Below are 24,225 nucleotides of genomic sequence, written 5' to 3'. Positions count from 1 at the left end.
ATTAAGAGGTTTTAATCATTACTGTAGACTGAACGGTGACCCCTCAAAATTCGTATGTTGAAGTCCTAACCACCCACTGTGCAGCTGTATTGGAGACTGAATCTTTAACGAAGTGACCAAGGCTGATTCAGGTCCCAAGGGTCAAGCCCTGATCAGATAACACTGGTATCCTTACAAAAGAAGAAGAGGCACCAGAGAACTCTTTTTCTCTAACAAAAGAGGCTACAACAAGAAGGCAGCCGTCTGCAAGCCAGAAAGAGAGCTCTCACCAAAAACCAAACCTATGAAAACCTTGATCTTGGGTTTTCTAGCCTTTAGAACTATAAGAAAACACATTGCTGTTGTTTAAGCCGATGTTGTTTAAACCTATGTTGTTTTGTTATGATGGCCTAAACAATTATCTAACTTCAATAAAATTCAATTTGAGGCACATATATTTTAAGATTTTTTAAAACAGTGAGCAGTAACTGACCTCATAAGAAAAAAGTAAAACCTAAACAAACTTGCAACTCTCTTTTTAGATATTTTCTTTGTTTCTAGTCTGTTCTCTTCTCTCTTTTACACTGAATATAACTTTCTGAAAATCCCAAATCCTAGATAGAGTTAAGATACAAGACATTCAAAGAAACTGAGATGGCTTTGACAGGAAGGAAGCATTGATTTATTTGTCATCTTCTTAATTTTCCTTGATGAATAAAAATGCTTATATATCTACCACGGATCATCTACAATCTCTTCCTAAACTGTCCTAATTGCCTAGACATAAGATACCTCCATCTTCTCTTCTTTTCAGCTTCTTTTCACTCACATCTGAGGAATTTGGTGGTTAACTGAGGCTTTAAATCTTCTAGTTTGGACTTAGATCCAGATCCTTCTTAAATTATTAATTAATTAATTAATTAATTTATTTATTTAAATTTTTGAGTGATAGAACACAAGCAGGAGAAGGGCAGAGAGAGAGGGAGACACAGAATCCAGGTTCCAGGCTCCCAGCTGTCAGCACAGAGCCCAACGCGGGGCTTGAACCCACGAACTGCGAGATCATGACCTGAGCCAAAGTCAGATGCTTAACCGACTGAGTCACCCAGGCGCCCCAGCTCCAGATCCTTCTTAACTACCCAATACTTCTCCCTAAATATTTTTGCCTCTTTTCATATTATAACTTGAATGTATGACCCTGAAGACCACCTTCTCTCTCTGTGTTGTGGATTTCAGAGCATTTACTTGTTTAAATATTGAAAAAGTGTCATTAATAATATAATTTAGAACCGTTATTTTCCACATATCCAGATTTCTTTAAACCTTAAAAGTAGAGTTAATTTACATAGATATCCGACAAATCATTGCAAAAGAAATCTCACTACGTTTTTAAATCCCTAACTTGGGTGGCCAAATCAATTTATTTTTTAAAGCATGCTCATCATTCTGTGGAAATGATCTGCTTCAGCTTCAAAATATTCAGAAAATTACATTTGAACTTCAAAATCATTCAGACAATGCTTTTTCTCTTAATGTAGACTTGTTATGATTTGATCATAACAAAATCGTGCTTTGAGAAATAGCCACCCAGAAGGATTCAGGTTCATGCCAACCCTCCGGGAGGCTGATATACCAAGTAGTCTGAGTCACAGTTTTATCTGCATTAGCAAAGGCAACAGGGGCACTATCCAAAAAGCAATAATTTATCAAGACCAGATTCTCAGTATACTTCCACTGGAAGGAAACATTTCAAAACTCAAGCATTGTCAGTCACATCCCTTTGTAAAATCACAGCTATGCAGTGTAAGAAAGCCTTTGATGAGCCAAGAACCTTACCTAAAACAGTCTGAGTTTCTTTGCAATATTAGACAATGTTGGCCTATTGAATCTGAACATTTATAATAGCTCCAATAGATTTATTTTTAGGAGAAAGAGCTCAAGTGCCATGCTTCATCTCTTGCTGGAAGTGAGTAGTAGAAGATTCACGATTAAGCTCATAAGCAATAAAGGACTTATTAAAAGCATTGATTTACCCCATTATGAATTTGTCTAACGTATATGTTTTGAGTGTACTGAGTGTCCAATTTTTCAAGGTATTTTGCTGAGCACTGAGAGTACAGAGGTGAAAAAAATACAGCCCTGGCATCTTCTCTCAGGAATTAAAAAGAAATTATAATAAGCAGTAAGTGCCATAAAGGAAAACTAAAGAAATTAGGAAGTGCATTACCTTTCTTGATTGCTGAGGAAGTAACTTTTAGAAAGAGACATAAACTGAAACTTTAGGAATCAGTGAGGTTTAACCAGGTAAGGAAGGAAGGGGAAAGGAAGGAAGTACCTTATGGCAGTGGGGACAAATTCTGAAGATTTCTCTCAGTAGCATAAAGATAAGGAAGGCTGAGAAACTTCCTTGTTATTAAAATTTGAGATCTTTTGAGGATGTTCTAAAATCTTCCTTTTCTTTTCTTACTTTTATATTGTCTTGAAATGGGCAATTAAGGCAATGCTTTACATTCAGGGCTACTCTAACATAAGTAATGTCTAATACTAATACTTGATAGACAGAGATCATGAATATCCATCAATATCTCTACAATGTATTGAGTGCTTTCTAAGGACCCAGTACTACCCTAAATGGTTTTCACAAATAACCTCACATATTTCCTGCAATCACCTGTGAGATAGTATTAATAGTCTTATTTTTTTCCAATGAGGACACTGAAGCCTAGAAAAGTTAGGTACTTCACTTAAGGTCAGACAATTAACATGGGTTAGAGTCATGATGTGAATCCCAAACCCACCCACACTTTTAACCACTTCTGGACACTGCCTATAATAGCAAGTGCATATGTTAATGGGGTTGAAGGAAAACAGAAAAGAACTTACCTGAAATATGTCCACAACAACCCAAATCATTATAAATAGCTTGGTTTTTAATTTTATTTACATTTATTTGGTTTCTATCATAAATTAAACACTGTACTATGCTTTGACTCACAAAAAAATCTCTCTGATTAGTCCTGCCTTTCCAGTTTATGTGAAAATTGTTCTAGAGTTTTTACAGATTACTCTCTCTCTCCCATTCTTCCTTATATTCTTCCTATTCCTTTGATGCTTGGTTGTCATAACATGATTATAGATAGTACTTTGTATCTCTACATTTTGATTTTTTAAATGTTTATTTATTTTTGAGACAGAGAGAGAGAGAGAGCATGAGTGAGGGAGGGTCAGAGCGAGAAGGAGACACAGAATCCAAGGCAGGCTCCAGGCTCCCAGCTGTCAGCACAGAGCCTGACCCAGGGCTCAAACTCATGAGCTGTGAGATCATGACCTGAGCTGAAGTCAGGTGCTTAACCAACTGCCCCTGTAGATTTTGAACTGTTTTAAAATGAACTGTTTTAAAAATGAATCAACATCACCACTCAAAATTTATTAGACTATTTGACACCACTCAAAGGTATTAGGCTATCTTCTATATGATGATCTTCTGCAAGATGGAAGCTGTGCCCCAACCTTCTTTGACAAACTTTCTCTTAAGTTGGAATACAGCACTTTCAAAAGACGTTTAAAAATATACTACTCAAATATATGATATGGTAAAATTGAAACATCCTCCCCACCCCCAGCACATAAGACACTGCAATTGCAACTTTAATTGTAACCCAGATAAGGTATCGACATAAACAGTGGCTCTAGTTCCTGATTTGAGAATGATTTTCCAAACATGTAGTTATCTACAAGTAATTAAAATTAATGAAGTTCAGCAATTCATGTGCCAAATTAGGTATAAAGTTAATGTGTATACATATGTGTAGGTAGTAGAAAAGGACTCATTAAGCCACCTATTGTGTATGCTCTTATATTTTGAAAATCAATCCATTTCTCTAGTCTTTACGATTGGAAGCACAGCCAATTGGTCATAAAGCATATGTTGAATTATCCTTTTAACACGATTCATTACAAATCTACTCCATCTACAGTAAAACAATGCATTAGGTCAGAACAAATTGATATTCCACCATGACCCTAGTTGGTAGGTCTTACATTGTCAAACAGATGAACCGCCCCCCCCCAAACAGCTGAAGCCATTCAGATATTCTCGAGAAATAATTTGACTTGTCCTCAAAGAGTAAGTGCCATGTATGGTTTCCAATGGGGCATTAGCAAAACCATTCAACATCGAACAAGGCTCTCATGTTGAAACAGCTGTTCATCCAAAGTGAACATTTTAAAACTTTCTTGGAGCCTAGATAATCTTACTTGAGCTAGAAAATAAGGTATTAGACTATTTTGCATGTTCTACCACTTTATGACAAGAAAGACAATTTTGCACTTCAGTAAAGGCGGATTGCAAATTTAGCATGAATTGAACCAGTAGCTGAGTTGCAATTTATGGTAAATGGCTCATCAGCACATTAATGTATACCACCAAGATAACCACTTCAACCAAGCAGGCCGGAAACTACATGACCCAAATACCTGGTAGGCAGCAAGAAAAATGTGCCCTTCACACACATCTATAAAATGAATCTTAAAACCAAAAGCTACCAAATATTTATCTTCGTTATCATTCTTGTTGGTAGAACGTTAGTAGTTAAAAACCAAAGGCAGAACCATAGGTTCTAAAAGCAAGTTGATTGAAGTTTCGGATTCTGCCAAACACTACTTATGTGACCTTGGGGGAGTTATTTAGTTCCTCGGGGCTTCCGATTTCTCTCCCGGGTAAAATGAGGATAATAACGAAAAGTACTTAGAGTTACTGATGGGTAGTGCTGTGAAGCCCTTGACACACTACCTAGAACATAGTAAACAATCAATAATTGTTAAATATTAATATTATATTGTTATTTCATATTCTAAGACAGAAGTGCGGATAGTCCCTATGAGGTAAAATATTACAATGCAAGTTTCCATTATTTCTATCCTCAGATATTTGCTATATTTTTTCAATAGAACTAAATATTTAATGAATACTGTAACCAAACACCTCAGAAAGGGTTGGAAATATACAGGAACACTACATTTTGTGCTCTGTTCCAAATTCATCGTATTTCCTGTTTCTAGATGGAGACAATCAGCTCCATTCCTTGGAGCAGTGCTAAGAACTAGCAAAAACCCAACTTGCCCAGGTCTGGCAATTGTAGGAAGAGATAATTAAAGGCTCCTGTTTAAAAGGGTTCCTTCTGGGCTGATGGATGCTTGCAGAGAGACATAAAATCAGGAATCCTGTGATTTTGTTCTACTGAATTATATTAGTAATTTAAAAAATATTTGCACTTTCCCAACATACAACATACTAAAATTTCTCTTGCATTATAAAGAAGTAAACAATGTCAACATCCAAAATTCCTCAAGCTTCTGACCCCTTTCAGCTATTGTTCTTCAATCACTGCCAGTTTAGGGGAAAATTGTCTACATTTACTGTTCCTGCTTCTTCACCTGTTATTTACTCTTCAACCCATTGTCATTTTATATCCCCTCCTATCTTTCCCTTGAAACTCTTTGTGGATTATTCCAAAAGGAACTTTTTAAAATATGTATCTTACCTACGGTCTCAGCAGTATCTAAAACTGTTGCTCACTTCTATAGTCTTTAAATTTTTCCCCTAAACTCAACAAGCAAGTCATGTTCCCCTTTCCTTTCTCAGTCTCCAGTCTCTTCTTCTGCTTAATTCTAAAATGCTATCTTTCCATACAGTTCAACTCTCAGACATCTCAATTTTCTCAATCTTTGGGTAAATAAACCTGTCCGGTGGCTTGGATTACCATCTTTATATCAATATTATAAAATCAATGTCTACATCCCAAATTTTTCTCCAACCTGAAGTCCCATATATCTAGGATGATATCAATCAGATATACTAGAAGCATATCAAAATTTTAATTTATTCACTCATATATCCACTCACTTATTCATCTAATTATTTAGCACGTATTTATTGAATGTTCATTTATATGTCAGACACCGTTCTGGGCTCTGGTGATACAAAAGTGGAGGAAAGGCCCCAGATTCTTACCCTTATGGAGCCTACATTTTTGACCAAAGTCTAATCTATATACCAATTTGTTCATATGCAATGAACCCAATGCATTTATCCTAACAAATACATCCCTCCTGCTGTATCCTACATTTTAAAGACTGGCACACTATCCAGCTAGCTATACAAGCCACAAAACTTCTACTATTCTTGTCTACTTCTGCTTTATTCTTTTGTGTCCAGTATCTTCAATATTTGTCCAATCTGTCTAGTCTTCTTCACAGCCTTTATAAAGGCAATCAACATTTCTCACTTGGCTACTGCACAGGCTATTAACATTCTCAGACCCACATGCTTATGAATCTTCCCTCTCTCTACTCCCCACTAAAATAGTATTTATGCATTGTAAATCTGATCACATTACTTCCATGCTTATATTCTTTCAGTTGGAACTCTACTGTTTTCAGGGGGGGAAAAAAACCAAAACCTTAAAATACTTACATGGCGGCGTAACACTCTACGTGATCTGGGCCCTGCCTCCCCGTCAGTCTCATCTCCCCATTATTTTCAAACCCTCCGCTTAACCACTCCGGGCACCCTCGTGTAGCGTATGCTATTGGTGACTGGTCTGTATTTATTTGGTTTATCCAGTATATTACTCCAGACAAGATGATAGCTTGCCGCTTTTCTCTGACTAAGGGGCACTCTGTCTACAGAAGCTTGATGTGGGGGGAGGGTTGGACTAGAAGTTCAAGAAAGCTAACATCCCTTGAGTAATCCTAATTAACAAGAGGCAAGAGTTGGTAAATAAGTATCCTGACTTCTTTGTCAGTGGTGGGACAGTTCTGACGTGTGTTCCTCACATACTCTGAGAGAACCTCTAGGATGACGAGTACACAGTGGTAAATCTGCTCATTAATCATACTTTATTGCATTTCTGTCCTTTCCATCTTACTTTCCTCACAGTGCTTCTGGGGATCGCCTAAAAAAATAAAGTGCTTGGACACAAATCCTTGCAGCAGAACTCTGCTTTGGGAAAAACCCAATTAAAACACCTGGACTCTAGCAGGATGCCATCATTTAGTTCTACAAGCATCAGCTGTATTGTCTTGCCTCCGGACCCTTGCACATGCCTTCTTTCTCCCATCTTCGTTGCCTCCCTTTTATGCTTTCAAAGGCAGTACTCAGCTATTGATTTCTCTGAGAAATTTAATGTGACACACCCACCACCATTATCAGAATACGCCACCACAGACATGCTAATCTGAACTGCTATACCTTTACACAGCATTTTATGCTTTTTCCTAGCCTACCGTGTAGCATACTGTGTGAGCGCCCCTCCCAAATATGGGTTCCTTAGGGCTGCAGGGCTCTTATGTATTCCTTTCCCCACTAACTAGCACAGTACCAAGCACTAAGAGATCTTCAATAAAAATAAGTCAAACGAGTAATAAATAAAAGATGAGCAAACTGTATTGAAATAAATCAACAACAAAATCATTCCCTCCTGTACACTCAGAACAGCAAAAATGAGTCTCACACAATGTGTCTCAGGAGATAAGTAGTTGGCAAAGCTATATAGCCAAAAGCAGAGCATTTAAATCCACTTGAAAACCAGATGACAGTCATTTATTCTATCCAGATTATACTTCCTGGGCTACTATAGTAGTTAATGAACTGTTTAATGAGTCAATCCTGGAATATTAACGATAACTGGAATTAAACGCCTTTCCTCTCCCGTTTCAGACATCTGCTTGTTTAAAAATATGACTGAACGATTACTATTGAATAGAAGAGCATCACCTCCTAGATCAACATCTACCTTCCTCTTGCCCTCTGCTGCTACACAGGAAAAGCGTGAGGCTGGTGAGCACCAACCTGCCTGTACAAGAGCAAAGCAATGGGAAATGGGAGTCTCTCCTTGAAACCACATGAAACATGTAGCCAGAGGCTGAAATAGCTTGTTTAACAAGGACTGGATTTTTCCTCTCAATCATAGTTCTAAAGCTATCAGTTATTGAAAAGCTGATTTTCAAAGCACACACTAGAACAGCTTTTCTGTACAGCTGCAATGCTATTTAAATCTTCCATGAATATATCCACAAACCCAAGAAAATTCTAAGCTGAAATATTGCTCTTAGAGAGGACACACTAAAATAAAACCCTATGGGGGAAAAAACCAGAAGTGAAATATGGTCATTAATTTTAATATTGGAATTATAAAATCAGGCATATGGCTTCTACTCCTCCAAGCCAGAAGAGCCCTTGAAATCACTATTTGGAAGGTCAGCCTTTAAGGTTCTTTTGTGAGGCTCTTTGATGGACATTACCCGTCTGCCTCACATCCATTCTTTAATACACTTCAGAAATGTGGATAAATGTCCCACCTAGTGCCATGGTGAGGTTAAAAGTAGATGTAGAATATGCAGTAAAGGCAATGCTTTGGAGACACAAAACTGATCAATAGGAGGCAAGATCGTCCTTGGAAAGAAATGACTCTTGAACTCAACTTCCTGCTCCGCAGTAAATCTCAAGTCCTTATCTGCCACACCATTCTCAAAGAATCCCAAGTACCCCTCTGGTGATCCTGGCAACACTGATGTCACATTTTAATTTCCCATTACCAGCCATATCATTCCACTGAAGCCATTCAGGCTGCCATTATAGTATTTTATTTATAGTGTTGATACTTCTTTGAATTTCACCATAGTGGAAACTTTTAGACTCTAGCCAGCACGTTGCAGTCTGAGTTTCCTTCACTTAAAGCATTCAATTTCATCAAATTGCCTACCAAGTGAAATTATATTGAGCACTGGTCACTACAATATTTTGGAGCCATTTGTTTGGAGGCTGTTGATGAAAACACGCTGACACCGTATCTTAAAAAGTTCACTGCAATCACTGACCAAAGGAAACCCATGATAAGAATTGTTCCGTGCCCCATCAAGTATTGCGTAGCCCTGTGGTTCACATCTGCCATCTCTTAACCCCCAATATAATGGACTCTCCAGGCCAGGGCCAAATGAATGCTTGCTAAATTACTGATTCACTTCAAATAATGAAATGACACACTATCCCGTGAATATGCCAGGATGATTATAAGACATAAGGTAAGGGATGTACACAGCCTCAATACCTAGCACAATTCCTGGCACAAATTAACACTCAACAGCTATTTGTTGAATGGACACATAAATGAATGTGCAGAAGCTGAGGTCCTGATGTTTAAGAAAGACTTACCAAACACCGGTGTATTGAAAGTTCCACCCAAATGTCTTGAATCATCATTTGACCATAAAGCACGAATATAAAGCTCAGCAGGACCAAAGAAAATTGGGATCCGATCCATATTCTAAAGCATTGTGGAATTAATAAGTAAAAAGCTAATGCCATTTTGAGATTTTGTTATGCTACGGAAACCTGCGGGTCCCTTGGTTTTAAAGTAATTTTCCAGCATACTAAAAGCAGAACTTTTTTCTCATGTTGTTCTTTCCTTTGTTTCCATAGGAAACAGTGACTTCCAGGCATCTGAGATGACACAACATAGATTGCCAAATTGCATGCCACCCTGCAGTTGCCAAGGAGATAATGTATGTCATTCCTACAAATAACATGTTGCTCACGCCTTCATTTCCTTTATCTAGCTTTTTAAGATATTCTTCGCCTGAACTGAATTCAGATAACGTTCCCTGTGAACTGATGGAAACATTCCTTTTTTAAAAATGTGTTTACCCCATTCCCCCAAGACACTTGATAGCATCACACATGCTGTCTGTGGAAGGTCTGAGAATATTTTATGCTGATTTTGGAACCAGTGATTCAGCAGTTTTCACTGGGAAAAAAAATGCATCCTGAATTCTGTCTGCTTGCATTCTAAGTAAAGGTTCAATTAAATCCACACCTGGCACTAACATATTCCAGTTTGAAATGGCCTACCACAAAAGCAGCTGTACTCAGTTGAATTTACATAGGAAGGAAAAGAAGGAAAAGAGTTCTAGCAAGGAAAGGAGGGAAAGATGGATGGAAGGAAGGGAGAAAGGAAAGGACGGAGGGAAAGCAGAAGAGTGGGAAGAAAGCAGGAAAACATGTTTACTGAGCACTTACAGTACTCCAGATTAAACATCCATAAGAGGAACCAACAGAATTAGAGAAATTAGACATCTCGGCTGACACCATCCCACCAGCAAGAGGTAGAGTCAGTATTTGAACTCGAGTATGTCTGCTTTTTAAAAAGAATGTGTTTCCCACTTATCTAGTACATCACAAATCACCCCAAACAGTCCCTTTCATGGCTTTGGAGGTTGACTGGACTCAGCTAGGCAGCTGTCACTCAGTGTCTCTCAGGTGGTTTCAGTCAGAGTGGCTGGGACTGGAGTCACCTTGAAGGTGTCCTCACTCACATTTCTGGCAGTTGATGATGGGCCTGTCAGCCAAAATACCCTACCTGTGGTCTCTCCATGTGGTCTGGGCTTCCTTACAGCATGATGGCTGGGTCCCAGTAAGGAGTCTCAAACGAGCCAGCGTCGATGTCATATAGCATCACTTCTACTAGGCACAGAGCCCACCCACCCCCTTGCCAACTGGATTCAAGGTTGAGGTAACACAGACTCTAACCAACATTGTAAGAAATGCATGTCAGATAACCAGTGGAGGAAGGAGCCTTAGTACAACCACCTTGAAAAATGTTTTCTGTCACAATGTATTTCTTGCAATACTCAAAATGCTTCAAACAGCCTGAGATCCAGGCTTCACGGATCTCTTTATGTGGTTGGTAGAGTTAAGTGGGGGAGGGAACAGTTAAAATTACCAGTTTTGAAAGAGGGATGGAGCAACTTTTAATGTCAGCTTGATGAATTGTGAAAAAAAAAAAAAAACCTGAACATTGAAATTAAACTTTGGAATGAGTTCCTGATTATTTTTTTGTGTGCTTAGCAGAATCCCTTTTTACTCATGCATTGTCAATTTTCAAAGCATTTGGTTAACATAAAAACTAACTCTACACTAAAATTATATTGTGGCAGATTCAAACATATGTTAGCACTATATAATATTACCAAAGAGCACTTTCATCTAATTCAGCTTCTTGGTTCTTTTTGTCCCTAGATAAATGGGAGTTTCCTACATGAATTATAGGTTATACCTGCTCACGTGGGGCATGCATATGTGGAAATAGTAGCACCAAATGAATGGCTGTTACAAAGGCTAACAGTCTATGTGGAGCTATGTTCTTGTCATTTTAATCTATAACCAACCATGAATGTATCAGGAGCCTTCTGGCTAATGCCTTTCTCTTCTGTGCACACTTTCAAATTGTTCTAAGAGTGAACCTAGCTAGGCCTTACATCATGAGACCACCCAGCTGATCCGAAACAGCCATAAGCCCTCCATTGAACATCGAATTTGTATTTCAACCATTAAAATAATCAAATTTGTTTGTCCTCTAGAAATCTATGAAACTATTATCATAAATAAAGAGAACCTCAGCCAGAAAATAAGATATTAATGACATGAAGAAAGAACACCATGGAGTAAGCACAATAATCGGATTGTGGAGAGCTTTCCAACTGGGGAAGAACATTATGGTGAGCTAGTGAAAAAGCAACAAATTCTGTCTCATTGCTTGCATTGCTGAGAGTATACGATTGTGCTTATTCTACTGTGCTAGCAGATTGATCTGGAATAAACATATATAATGTACATATTTGATGTAGCTATTTCTGAACTGACCAGCTCTATCATGAATCAGGCTGCACCACGCAATGCTAAATTAGGTCTAACAAGCAGAGTGCCATAATCCCCAAAAAACAGCAGAGTTCTTTCTTTGCCGTATAAGTCCGGCGTTACTCTCAATCAGCCCAACATATATGATGAAATCTTAGGATATCCTCAATTAGGGCTTGACAAAAAAAAAAAAAAAAGAAAGAAAGAAAAAGAAAATTGAAGTGCTCGGGTAACACACAAGGCAATGCCAGCAAGTGACATGGACAAAAAGACTTCTTATTCAGTATTTCTCTTCTCACTTTCATACTTCTGATTTCACCCCACATGTTTCAGCTCCCAATTTTACATCTTTCTGTATCTAGTTCTGTTTTGTTTTTCCACCATGAGAAAGAGCATCTAATAACAAAATCCTTGAAAGTAAAGCAGCAGTATTGATCCGTCTTACATTATAGAACAATTGGCCTGTACCTTCCACCAACACTGCAGCACAATAAAGACTTGAGATCTTTTTACTTCCCTGTTTTCTTCAATTTTATGTGCCTTGGAACTTAGAAGCTTCATAATGCTATGATTTCCAATACTGTGAGTAGTCTAGCTGCACTTAATGACTGCAAAATGTCTGGATAGTAACCAGGAAGTTAATTGTAGCCAATAATTATCTAAAATGGTCTCATGAGGTCCTGAAATCCCCTTTTGGTTATAATTTTAAACTTTAACCCCATTATACAATGCCTATTAAAGTCATAAATATCTAGATTATAATTTTAAATAATTAACTTAAATCCTTTTGCAAATTTTCATTGCTAGAAAACTGCTTTTTACATTTGCTCTGTTGTTAAGGTGGCTATCTCGTCTACTGGTCAAACCAGGATATTTTTGTCCTAAACAAAGGCTAAATTGGGTAAACCACAAGGACAAAGTCAACCTACCCATTATACATTAGTTGAAAAAAAAAAAAAAACAAAAATTTTCAATTTGCTAGGAATTTGAAGACCACAGGGGGAAAAAATGTACGTTTCATTCAAAATATGATGTTAGTTTTTTCCATATTCTATCTCAATGTGCTTCAAAACCTTTCTTTAAGGTATTTTTAGTAATCAAATTGATAAAATAAATTTGGCTACAGCACAAAGGATATTACCCATTGCAAACGTGCAAAAGTGAATGATTTACATAATTTTGAAAAATGAGTACAATCCATAAAGAAACACTGTGGGAAAAAAGGTCGAAGAGAAAAAGAAATTAAATACTGGAAGTACTAAAGGAGAGATTCATTTTTTTAATTAACCAAAAACAAACAGGATTCACCACATAAAATCTAATTCTATTTTTATGAATCGCTCAGGGATACTAATATAACTTTCTGTCAGCAGATCAAGTCCCCATTGACCATAATCTATTTCAGTCCCGAAATGTATTCTTGCTTTGTGGATAATAGGTAACCTCCTTGGTGCCATTTTTAGATCAGCCCATCGGCAAACATTAAGCAGAAAGCATGTTAACATTTTTTAGGATCAGCTAAGCCTTTGGCAAAGTGGGTTTCTTGCTTGCAGAAGCAGCATAGTAAGCTAACCACAGGGGAGCTGATGCTCTGCGTCTGTATAAGCCTCAGCTTCTTCAAGTCAAAATAAAATAAACAAACTAACAACACAATCCTACTGAGAGTATTATGATGCCCATAGAGGATATGTTCCCATCGGCCCCAGGCACACTGAGTACCGGTCCAAGGTTTTGACATTCTTGGCTCCAACCTAAATTCTTGTCTTGAAAACAAATAAACTTAAAAAATGCTAATCACTGTAATCACCAGGATAATTTCTAATTACCTATTTTGCTGTCAAAAACAAAAAGTTGATAAAGGAAATTGTTAAGTCAGATCTAGGCCTCATCTTCACCTCAAAAGACTGCCTTTGACTTTTTAAACCAATTTTAACCAGTGCAAATGGTGTTTTCATATGGTTCAACTTAATACAAACTGACTTTTGTCAAAACAAATTGCAGGCCCATTTGGTCATGGAAGGGAAAGCCATGAAGGTCAAGTGCTCAGCCCATGCTGTCCATGTTTTGTTTTGTTTTTTAAGTTTATTTATTTTGAGAAAGAGAGAGAGAGAGAGGTGGGGGGCAGAGAGAGAGAGAGGGAGAGAGAGAGATTCCCAAGCAGGCTTTGCTCTGTCAGCAATGTACAAACCATGAGATCATGACCTGAGCTGAAACCAAAGGTCAGATGCTTAACCAACTGAGCCACTCAAGCACCCCAGTCCTCATGTGTTGGTGGTGGATCTGCCCTAAGAATATAACTATCAAGTTCCTATATGGTTGTCCAGCTCTTGCTTACTTTCTGTGGAAGCATCTTTGAAGCTCCATGATGGCTTCTTTTCTCACCTTCCAAACAGGAAGCCTTTCTAAGAGCTTCTCCATTCAAACCCAGCTCTCAGAAGGGTATTGATTGTACCCTTCTCCCACATAGAATCGGAGGACGTTTCCTTGCGTTCCACATATAGTCTGAACAGCATAGTTGAGCAGGACTCTCACTTCCCATCTAGTGGCCTGTCTATATCAGTAGCCAGAGTAACCCAAACAAGACTAAGAGTCAAAGGCATGGCCCATGAAAAAGGCAGGGATAATAGTTGCTTCATACGGGAGACTTCCACAGAAACCAGGTGTTTGGGGTCAAGAAATGAGACATGCAGATTTCCTTCAGTAATCTCCAAACTTGGTGTGGGCCTCAAAAAGTGAAAAAGCAATACTGGAATGGAATACTGGAGTGATCATCTAGGACTTCTCTTTCCTGTCATTATTATTATTATTATTATTATTATTATTAATGCGTTGCACAGACCACATTGCATTGATTCATTCTTTTATCCATTAACTCAGTCAGCCAATATTAGATGAGCATTTACTGGGTGCCAGGCTCTGTGCTAAACATTGGTCCAAAAGTTCATATTCTTAAAGACTTTTTAAAAAATCTGTCCAGATGTTCACATATGTGCGTAGCTGATTAAACTAAAAACAATACTATACCCATTTTGTATGTGAAGAGTTGACATTCCACTATTTGGATACAGAGTCCATACCACATTTTGCCAAGTTCTCTTTGAAAATGTTAATCCTCAAGTGCCAACGATGCGGCTGAAGAGAAAGTACACATGTGCTAAGTGATGGGGATCCTTCTTCCTTCATATCTCCTCCCTTTATTTTAATGGTACAACTTTTCACTTTCAAGGGACCCCTTGATGTCCCCATTAAACTGATTAGGCTTAGACAATCTTTTTCAGGGAGGCAAAAATAGAAAGCACTAACAGAGAAACTAAACCACACACACATCCTCACACCCCCATTCCTTTCTCTTTTTTTTAATGTTTATTTATTTTTGAGAGAGACGGAGACAAGAGTGTGAGCAGGAGAGGGGCAGAGAGAAAGAGAGACACAATCCAGAGCGGGCTCCAGGCTCTGAGAAAGCTGTCAGCACAGAGCCTGATGCAGGACTCAAACTCACAAACTGTGAGATCATGACCTGAGCCGAAGTTGGACGCTTAACCAACTGAGCCACCCAGGTGCCCTGTCCATTTCTTTATTTAAATCCCTTAAAGACAGCCTTTTCTCTGACTCTGGAGCCCACAACTGTTATCTTTCTTTTTTTTTATGTTTTTTTTTTTTTTAAGAGAGGGAGAGAGAAAAAGAGAGAAAGGGAGACCATGATCAAGGAAAGGGTAGAGAGAGAGAGAGAGAGACTCTCTGAAGCAGGCTCCAGGCTCCAAGCTGTCAGCACTGAGCCTGATGTGGGGCTTAAACTCGTGAATCGCGAGATCATGACCTGAGCCAAAATCAGGCACTTAACCAACTGAGCCACCCAGGTGCCCCACAACTGTTTTCAATAAGTCAAACAAAAAAACAAGTGAAAGTAATTTTTTTTAAGTTTTTAGGTTTTGGTTTTTTTTTTTATATATATTAGAGAGAAAGACAGCACGTGAGCAGGGGAGAGGGTCAGGAAAGAGAATCTTAAGCAGGCTCCATGCTCAGCACAGACCCCAATGAGGGGTTCCATCCCATGAACCCTTGGGATCATGACCAGAGCCAAAGTTAAGAATCAGATGCTGAATGCACTGAGCCACCCAAGTACCCTTAAAATTTTGTTTTAGCCAAATTCCGCCCCCCCCCCCAAGAAAAAAAAGAGAGACAGAGAAAGAGCTTGAGAGAGAAACCAAATTCACTGGACTACATGGTTGGGAGTCATGAGACTGGAGAGAATAAATAAGTCTCCATGCTAGTCATCTATATGAAGATGTTGGAGTTACAAAAATTGAAGTCAAAGTACAAGAGAGAGAAACAGAGGGAGAAAGAAGAGAATCTTGCAGAATATGAAAATTGAGGGTCACTAATAAGAGAGGCTTTGTGAAAGCATAAGATGTGTTATTCAGGCAATGAAGCTAGGCAGGTGAAGAATCTCGTGAAATCAAATCCTAGAACACAGAAAACCATGTCCTGCCATAATATCTGAGTGGAAAGTGCCCTCTCCTTAAATTGACCAAAATAGATAATAATCTTTGACCAAGGATATTTTTATGCATAATATCCTCTAATTCATTTAAGTGAAATGAAATAAGTAATACGCAAACTGATAATTCTTGAAACTTCTGAAACATCTGAGGCTGAGTGAAAAGCTAGAGATTTAGCTATGTATATTATGTTGTGAGAAATTAGTCCCTCAAAATAGCAAAAGGGAAATTGGCAGCTTAGCTAAATAAACCAGAAGGAATGAATAATCTTACATAGTAGCTTAGGGAAAAGAATTTGCTGGAAAATGTAGCTAAACATTGAGGGAATTTGTTTCAAGCAGCTGTAATTTTTGAAGCTGATTTTTTTTCACTCTTGAAGAAGGGCTGGTTCACTCACATTACTAACAGAGATGGAAAAAGATCACCAAATTAATAAAAATTTGAAATGCCTTTAAAAAAAAACTTCTAGGGGCACCTGGGTGGCTCAGTCGGTTGAGCGTCCGACATCAGCTCAGTTCATGATCTCATGGTTCGTGAGTTCAAGCCTGCTTTGGGCTCTGTGCTGACAGCTCAGAGCCTGGAGCCTGCTTCAGATTCTGTGTCTCCCTCTCTCTGTCCCTACCCTGCTCATGCTCTGTCTCTCTCTCTCTCTCTCTCTCTCTCTCTCTCTCTCTCTCTCAAAAATAAACATTAAAAATAATAAAAAGTAAATTTAAAAACCTTTTAATAAAATGTCACTGATGGAAATATGTGGTTCCTTCATATATTGCTATCCCTGGCACTTGAGCCCATGTCTCAGTTGTATGAGGAATGAAATCAACCAGTAAGTATTACTCAAGTACTTGCTAGGTACTTAGCAAGTTTGTTCCAGATGTGCTAGAGGAATAATGGAGTAAATGGAGAAGTCATAAAAATTCCAGGAATATAGGAATAGTTTATTAATCATACAGCAACTCCAGAATGATCCTTAGGCTAGTCCATAAATATCACAAACAAAACTAATGATATTTATAGTAATGAGCTAGCTCATTTCCTTGCTATTCTCCTGCATCTGCTGGCCACCAGTAAAACACACCTCACTGGTAGGCTGAGCTCTCCCACCATGCCCTCCCAAAGTTCAGGATGCTTCTTAAAACGTGCCCTGATCCCTACAGAATATTTGCTCCTCTTGATTATTTATATCACTATACTCTGCCACCTGAAATAGTATTAATTCATTTAGGGCAAAAAGGTCTCTTTTGAACTCCTTTAAAATTTTCCCTACAACCTTTAGAACGATTCTTCTGAACGTATATTCTAAGTAAACATTGTTAATTGAAGATATAAACGTGTAAGACAGGTTATTTCAAATAAAAAATAACAGTCATGCTTTTGAATGTTTTTAACTGTTTAAAATGTCAAAAAGTGGTAAAACTAGGGACTGCTCTATAGTTTGTCGACATGACTGCACTAAATCAATTTGTCATTTTTAGCCTTGACAAAATTTTTATGTATTTTATGCAAACCTGGGCATTCGGAGAGTGTGCCTACTTTTCTGTGATTTTGGCTTCTATGTAACCTAAACTACTAGCTAAGGGATAGGGCTTGTTATAATCGGGACAGAGTTTCAAAGTACGGCTTACTCTTTGAACAATGTGAGCCTGAATACAGCCCTCAGGAAAGCAGGAAAAGGGGCGGGGCATGAGTATGGGGCGGTAGGCAGAGCAGAGGGTCAGTAGTGCTGGTGGTGGGTTGTAACTGCAGCCTTCATTCCCACTTGTAAACCTACCCTTTGGAGCCAGGCTACCTGGGCTTAAACCCTGGCCTGGTTACTTGCAAGCGGTATGATTTTGAACAAATCACTCAGGCCTCTCAGCGCTTCCATTTCCTCATCTGTCAGGTAGGATGAAGATCAGACAGGACTGCTGTGACAATTATATGAGTTAATATATGTAAAATGCTTAAAATACTCTCTGGCACTAGGTCACATAGTATCCGTTGATGCTTTTATTGCCACTGGAATAGTATGGTTTTTGCTATATAGGTGAGCATAAAATAACTTGAATATTTAATTGCATCTGACTCAGTGAACCCAAAAAGACTCATCCTCCTTCTAATCATTTTTTACCGAAGCAAGCACATGTTGAAGAGTATAAAGCAAGCTGGCATTGGTTATAGAGAGTGAATGAGTCTGTAGTAGCACAGATTTTTCAATTAGAAGGAAATTTAGATATTACCTTGCCTAACTCGTTCATCTAACAGAGAAGTGCAAACCCAAATACTGAGTTGTGTTATTAAAGCTCCATTGGAGACCTGAGAGTAGAGACAAAATCCCTTTATGCCTCTTTGTTTTCTCTACTGAGAGGCAGCACCATGCATCTGAAAGTGTCCAAAAACACTTCACCAAGGTTTATTTTCCTCAACCATAAAATTATGTGTATAACAACATGACAATTCATCCTGGGGCTCACTGTAGAAATTAGAGATAGCGTATGTAAAGTAACTAGCCCTATGTATTATACACATATACACACACATATATGGGATATATATAAATATATACATATATGTACATATCTATATAGTACATTGTAGACAATAAAAAAATGATGATCATCATAGTAATGACATGCTACCTCCCCAAATTCCATGTAATGTATAAATACACTTCCCAGCTTCTTCCTTTGCCATATTTGTAAACATAGAATACATGAAAATCAAAAAATGGATTTACTATTAATCTATATCTATACCACACACATAGACACACACACACACACACACACACACCCTACACTGTATTATACTACGTTTATAAGACACCTTACTCTTTCCTTGAACACTAATACAGCTAATATATCTAGCCTTCCTAATAGCATTAAAATTATGGCATTTCCCATTCTGTAGAAATAAACAGACTAAATTTTTAATCATGCTGCTAATGTTGGCATTTTTCTACACATGTGATTATTATCAATAGTCACCAAAATATGCACATTATGGTTTCAATGAGCTACTAACACTGATTGCTTCTCCTCCATTTGTCATTTTGAATGATGTCCCTTAACTTGCCATGTTTTGCATTTCAAAAAAATAATGTGAAGTCTCAGCTTAATTCTCTCTGAGATAACTTATTACCCTCTCTGCTTCTCTTTCACAGCTTTTTGTACATTAATCGTTATTTAATTATTCGAAATTAATCATTGAATGTTGACCTTCAGTACTATTCTCATATCTATGAAGGGAGTGAGTACAGTATTCCTAGCATACTGACACTTAATAGGTATTTCATAAATATGTTCATAAATACAATAGGTTCCCAAAATGTAATTGAATATAGAGATTGGTATTTCAGCAGATAGATCTAAGGTAGCAGCAAAGATTTGAGAGTGAGTTCCCACTACTAAAAGTTTGCTTGTATTAATCTAAAACCAGGACTCAGACGACACTTCTATATACTAACTATGCTACTAACTCACAAGACTAACAGCCTCTCCCCTTCACTAGACAACACTCCTAGGTTTTGCCTTTGAATCCTGTGTGCCCTGCATGGTGACTGTGCATAGCAGTTGTTTGGTAAATTCTTGTTAAATGACTAGATTTGTTTTCAAGGATTAGCAACAAGACAATTTCTCATGAAGCTGCACAAGACACGTAATAATACAAAAAGATAAAAAATACGGCTGGGAATGAGACAAAATTCTGTTATTCTTGACATAAATCATACAGTTTAGTAATTGTGCGATTAAGCAATGACTCATTGCCTAAAAAGAATTACTGACTACAGAACATCCTGTACCGAACAAGGTATGGGCTTGGGGAGGTACAATTTATATATGATTTAAAGAATGTCATTAAACTAGTGTCACGAACATACGTAAATGTCAAGTGAACTGACAGCAGTGCTTCATGTCCTTTCGCAAACTGCCAAGGGAACTTTAAACTAAGTTAAGAAATGAAAGAAATATGGACAAATGGAAAAATGAAAGTTTCTTGCATGTTAGCTTAAACTATTTAAAGAACAGCATTTCTAAGTGGAGTTTCGAGAATGATTAAAACGAAAATCTGAAACTGACCTAGTTTGTACACCCTGTTGCAATGAAATGATGCTTGTGTATTACCAATCACTAGGGAATCATTGTATTTAACACTGATGTTGCTAACAGTCATTGACATGTGTGTAAGTGGTATGACTAAATTGACCAAAGGACAACAAATAATGCTTTCCTCTTTTTTTAATTTTTAAATGTTCTATTTAGTTTTGAGAGAGAGAGAGAGGGAGAGAGAGAGAGAGAGAGAGAGAGAGCGAGCGAGCACAAGTGGGGGAGGGGCAGAGAGAGAGGGAGACATAATAATCCGAAGCAGGCTCCAGACTCTGAGCTGTCAGACTCGGAGCAGTCCGACGCGGGGCTCAAACCCACAAACCGTGAGATCATGACCTCAGCCGAAGTCAGGTGTGTAACTGACTGAGCCACCCAGGCGCCCCAATGCTTTCCTCTTAATGCACAGTGGCACTTGTAGATTTACTGAGCTTTTTGTTTTGTTTTATTTTTTTTTTTCAAAGTGTCCTCCTCAGTTCTCTATTGCTGCCCACAAGGTAAGTTCCACTGTTGATAAGTGCATCTCAGAATGCTAAGACTGAATATCAGTTGTTATAGCTGCTCACAGTGACCAGGCTCTAGCTCACTACTAACATCTGTTTGATGTTCACATTTACTCTGACGAGAAAGAATGTTACATAAAATACAAATGTTTTTGGACATGGTTGATAAATATATAATTTCAGAGGCACCACATTTCCCATTGTCTGATTCCTATAGTTGACTCCTTATAATCCGTCAATAAACTGTAATTTCTAAACACCATGCACTGTGCTGTGTGAGAAAATAGAATAAAGCCACAATCAATGTTATTAAGGAGCTAGCCATCTAAACTAGGTAAATACAGCAATCACATATGAAACAATTTAGTAATGCAAAATACTTTAGGATATTATAAATGATAAATGTTGTGATATATATTTTAAATGTTGAAGATGGTTCAAGAAATAAAGGATAATAATAATCGCACAATTATTTACTGGGCATTAATCTTGCACTATGTACTTTACATGTGTGATGTTATTAAACCCTCATGATAAGCCTTTTCAGTAGGTTCTCTCATCACCCCCAGTTTGTAAATGTGGATCCTTGAGACCATGTCCTTGAGATTCCTGAGCTCAGTCAGAATGAGACACATACATGGGAAATATGGCTTGAGTTTGACTTTGAACAATGGGTAGTAAAAAAGGAGATTCTCATGAGTGCACTTGAGTTAGTGAACTCAAGAGGAACCTTCAATTTTTTATTTATTTTTTATATCATCTTTTTATTAAAGACTCTAAGTAGAGCAAATAGCTCTTTAATTTTGTAAATATCTCTGTAAAAAGGGGCGCTTGGGTGGCTCAGTCAGTTAAACATCTGGGTATTGGTCTCATCTCAGGTCAAGATCTCCTGGCTCGTGGGATCGAGCCCCATCAGTCCAGCAGAGCTGCACTGACAGCACAGAGCCTGCATGGGATTCTCCCTCTCTCTCTGCCCCTCCCTCCCTTGCTCTTGCTCTCTCAAAATAAATAAATGAAAAAAACATATTTTAAAAATATCCTTGTAAGAATCTCTGAAAAGTCCATGAAGAATAGTTATGGTGAAAAGGAAACAGACAAAGAAATTGAGTAGATGGGAATGGAAAGGTATGCTAGACTGAAAACAGAAATCATTATCGTGTGAAGGGAGACAATGCCCTGCTACAGAATTGCCACTATCTAAACTTGAACTAATTTAGCTTCTTCATTAAATGTGGTTCACTGCTCTTCTCTGTTCTAGTGAATGATGCCACCACCATCTCATCCTCCATTTCTGTCACTCAACATTTCTAATCCATCGTTAAAGCTTTAGGCTTAAAAGTATGGGTTTTGTTGGCCCAGCCCTGCAACCTACCAGATAAATGATTTGGGGAAGACCACTTGATCTCTATCAATTTCCTTATTGGTAAAACATGGATTCCAACAGGACACATCTTGTAAGTTTTTAAAATTAAGTTATATATACAATGTCTGTAAAAGTTCTTGTCACTGACATGTAAAAACCATTCAGAATATTTTGCCATTGTTATTTATTCATAGAAATATGAACAAAAGATTATTGGGCTGATCATTTTATGCGTGTGTATAATATATACATTCTAATGACTAGTATTCATAAGTATATCATAAATTAAATAGTACAAAACAGAGTTTTAATAAAAGAGAACAAGTTTTACATTCAGATGCAGCTGAATTAATCTAAATATTGGTTTACCATTTCTTGACTACATCACCTAACAATTGCAAGCCTCAGTTTCTTCATTTGTAAAACAGTTATCATGATCTTGAAATGAAGTAACACATGTAAAGCCTATCACATAGTACCTGACACAATTTAAAAGCCAAAGTAATTTTAGTCATTATATCATTGGATGTTTTTCACAAGATACCACATATACTCATAAATGCATACTTTCTAACTGAACAAGGACTACAGGATATATTTTCAAATGAGTTTTTAAAATATGATTTTGAGAAATCTTCTCCTTTTATAGTTATTCTCTAAACCATCCTATTAATCCAAATCACTTGCATCAGTAAGAGAGTAGATACTCTAAGAAGTAGTGAGGATATGCAAGGGTACAACCACAACAGTGAAGATCAACTCAAATACTGGAAGGACAGAATCAAAGGCAGAATTAAGGTAAGAGAAGCATAACAGCTGCTTTGCCTCTTGAGATGCCCAAAGACATATTCAAGCTGCCCATAGCTGCCCTTGGATTCTGCCAATCGGCCTTTTCTCCTTGCTTCATGAATATTCCATAAACCATACGCTTTCCAATTCCCAAAGAATAGAAGTGGTCACCATACACCTCTGCTAGGCCATTAACTGGCCATAGGACACATATAGTGACAATGAATCCAACCACTAGTGACCTTACCCAAAGACAGAATTACCAAATGTCATGTAGTCTCTGAGGGCAATTCCAAATAAGGGGTTTAAGCATATTTTAAACAAAGGCAGCTTCATTCAAATAAGTAAACAGTCACACAAGCTGGAATACATATTTGAATAAGCAAATTTCAGCTGTCTGATTAGAATTTCTACTGAAACTCCAAACCTTATATATTTTTAGAATATTTCCTTCCAATAACATATTTTAAAATGTTACTCTTAAGATATTCTTTCTCCTCCTAAATTTTCTTCTCTCTCTCTCTCTCTCTCTCTCTCTCTCTGTTCCTCACACTCTCCTTCTCTCAATTTTAATGTGTTTTCAACCTTCAGAGTTGAACTTGATACTAAAGCCATTCAATGACAACTGACACTGCAACGTCAGCTATGCTCTGGCAGCAATCTGGAGTTAGGTGGATGGGCTAACCCATTAATCACTGTCTTTGGAACACAGATATTCGTCAAGTAAACTGCTGTGGAGATATGGGTTATCATACACAAACAATCACATATTGTAGAGGACCGGAAGCCTACGATGCATATTTTGACCAGATTTCCTTCCCAACCTTTAAATACTATGAATTCTTGACTCTGGGTATGTCATTTGCACACAGGTTGTGGCCCAGCCTGCCAAGAGGAGTTACTGAATCAGAGTGGACTTAGCCAACTGCATGTGCTCAACCAAGCATTTACTGACAATGGCAACTACTCCAACCAAGTGATAAATTTAAGGGAACAAATAGAAGATTTTTGGTTCTCTTCCCACCTTTGGAAATTCTGCAAAATAACTTACGTGTTGATAACATTCCATTATAGCACTAGGGCAAGTTCACTTTGCAAAAATGAAAAGAACTATGCCAACTCATCACAAATAGAAAAAATATGTATATAAAATATGTCTCCAAATCCAGAATCTCTGGACTTGAGCAATCCAGGGGTTGGGGGAAGTTAGCAGCTACATGGGAGAGTCAGAATGATTTACGCTTTCAACATTATTAGAAAATCATTAGTAGAAATATCTTGTTTCAATACTTAAAATTAACCACTAGTGATATAAAGA

The 24,225-nt window shown here is 37.7% G+C and overlaps 1 protein-coding gene and 1 long non-coding RNA gene across 2 annotated transcripts in view; one reads left to right on the top strand and one right to left on the bottom strand.

Moving 5' to 3' along the window:
* GABRA4 (gamma-aminobutyric acid type A receptor subunit alpha4) overlaps window positions 1-24,225 on the bottom strand; it is a 67,614-nt gene that overhangs the window by 11,261 nt on the left and 32,128 nt on the right. The window lies entirely within an intron of this gene.
* LOC122478925 lies at window positions 7,703-11,654 on the top strand. Its single transcript, XR_006296193.1, has 3 exons — window positions 7,703-7,819; window positions 9,461-9,543; window positions 11,398-11,654. It is a non-coding gene; the product is annotated as an uncharacterized LOC122478925 (long non-coding RNA).

The sequence above is a fragment of the Prionailurus bengalensis genome, chromosome B1 (assembly GCF_016509475.1).
Source record: "Prionailurus bengalensis isolate Pbe53 chromosome B1, Fcat_Pben_1.1_paternal_pri, whole genome shotgun sequence".
Classification (NCBI taxonomy): Eukaryota; Metazoa; Chordata; class Mammalia; order Carnivora; family Felidae; genus Prionailurus; species Prionailurus bengalensis.
The sequence above is the reverse complement of the archived record's forward strand: the minus strand, read 5'-3'. Positions and strand labels throughout refer to the sequence as shown.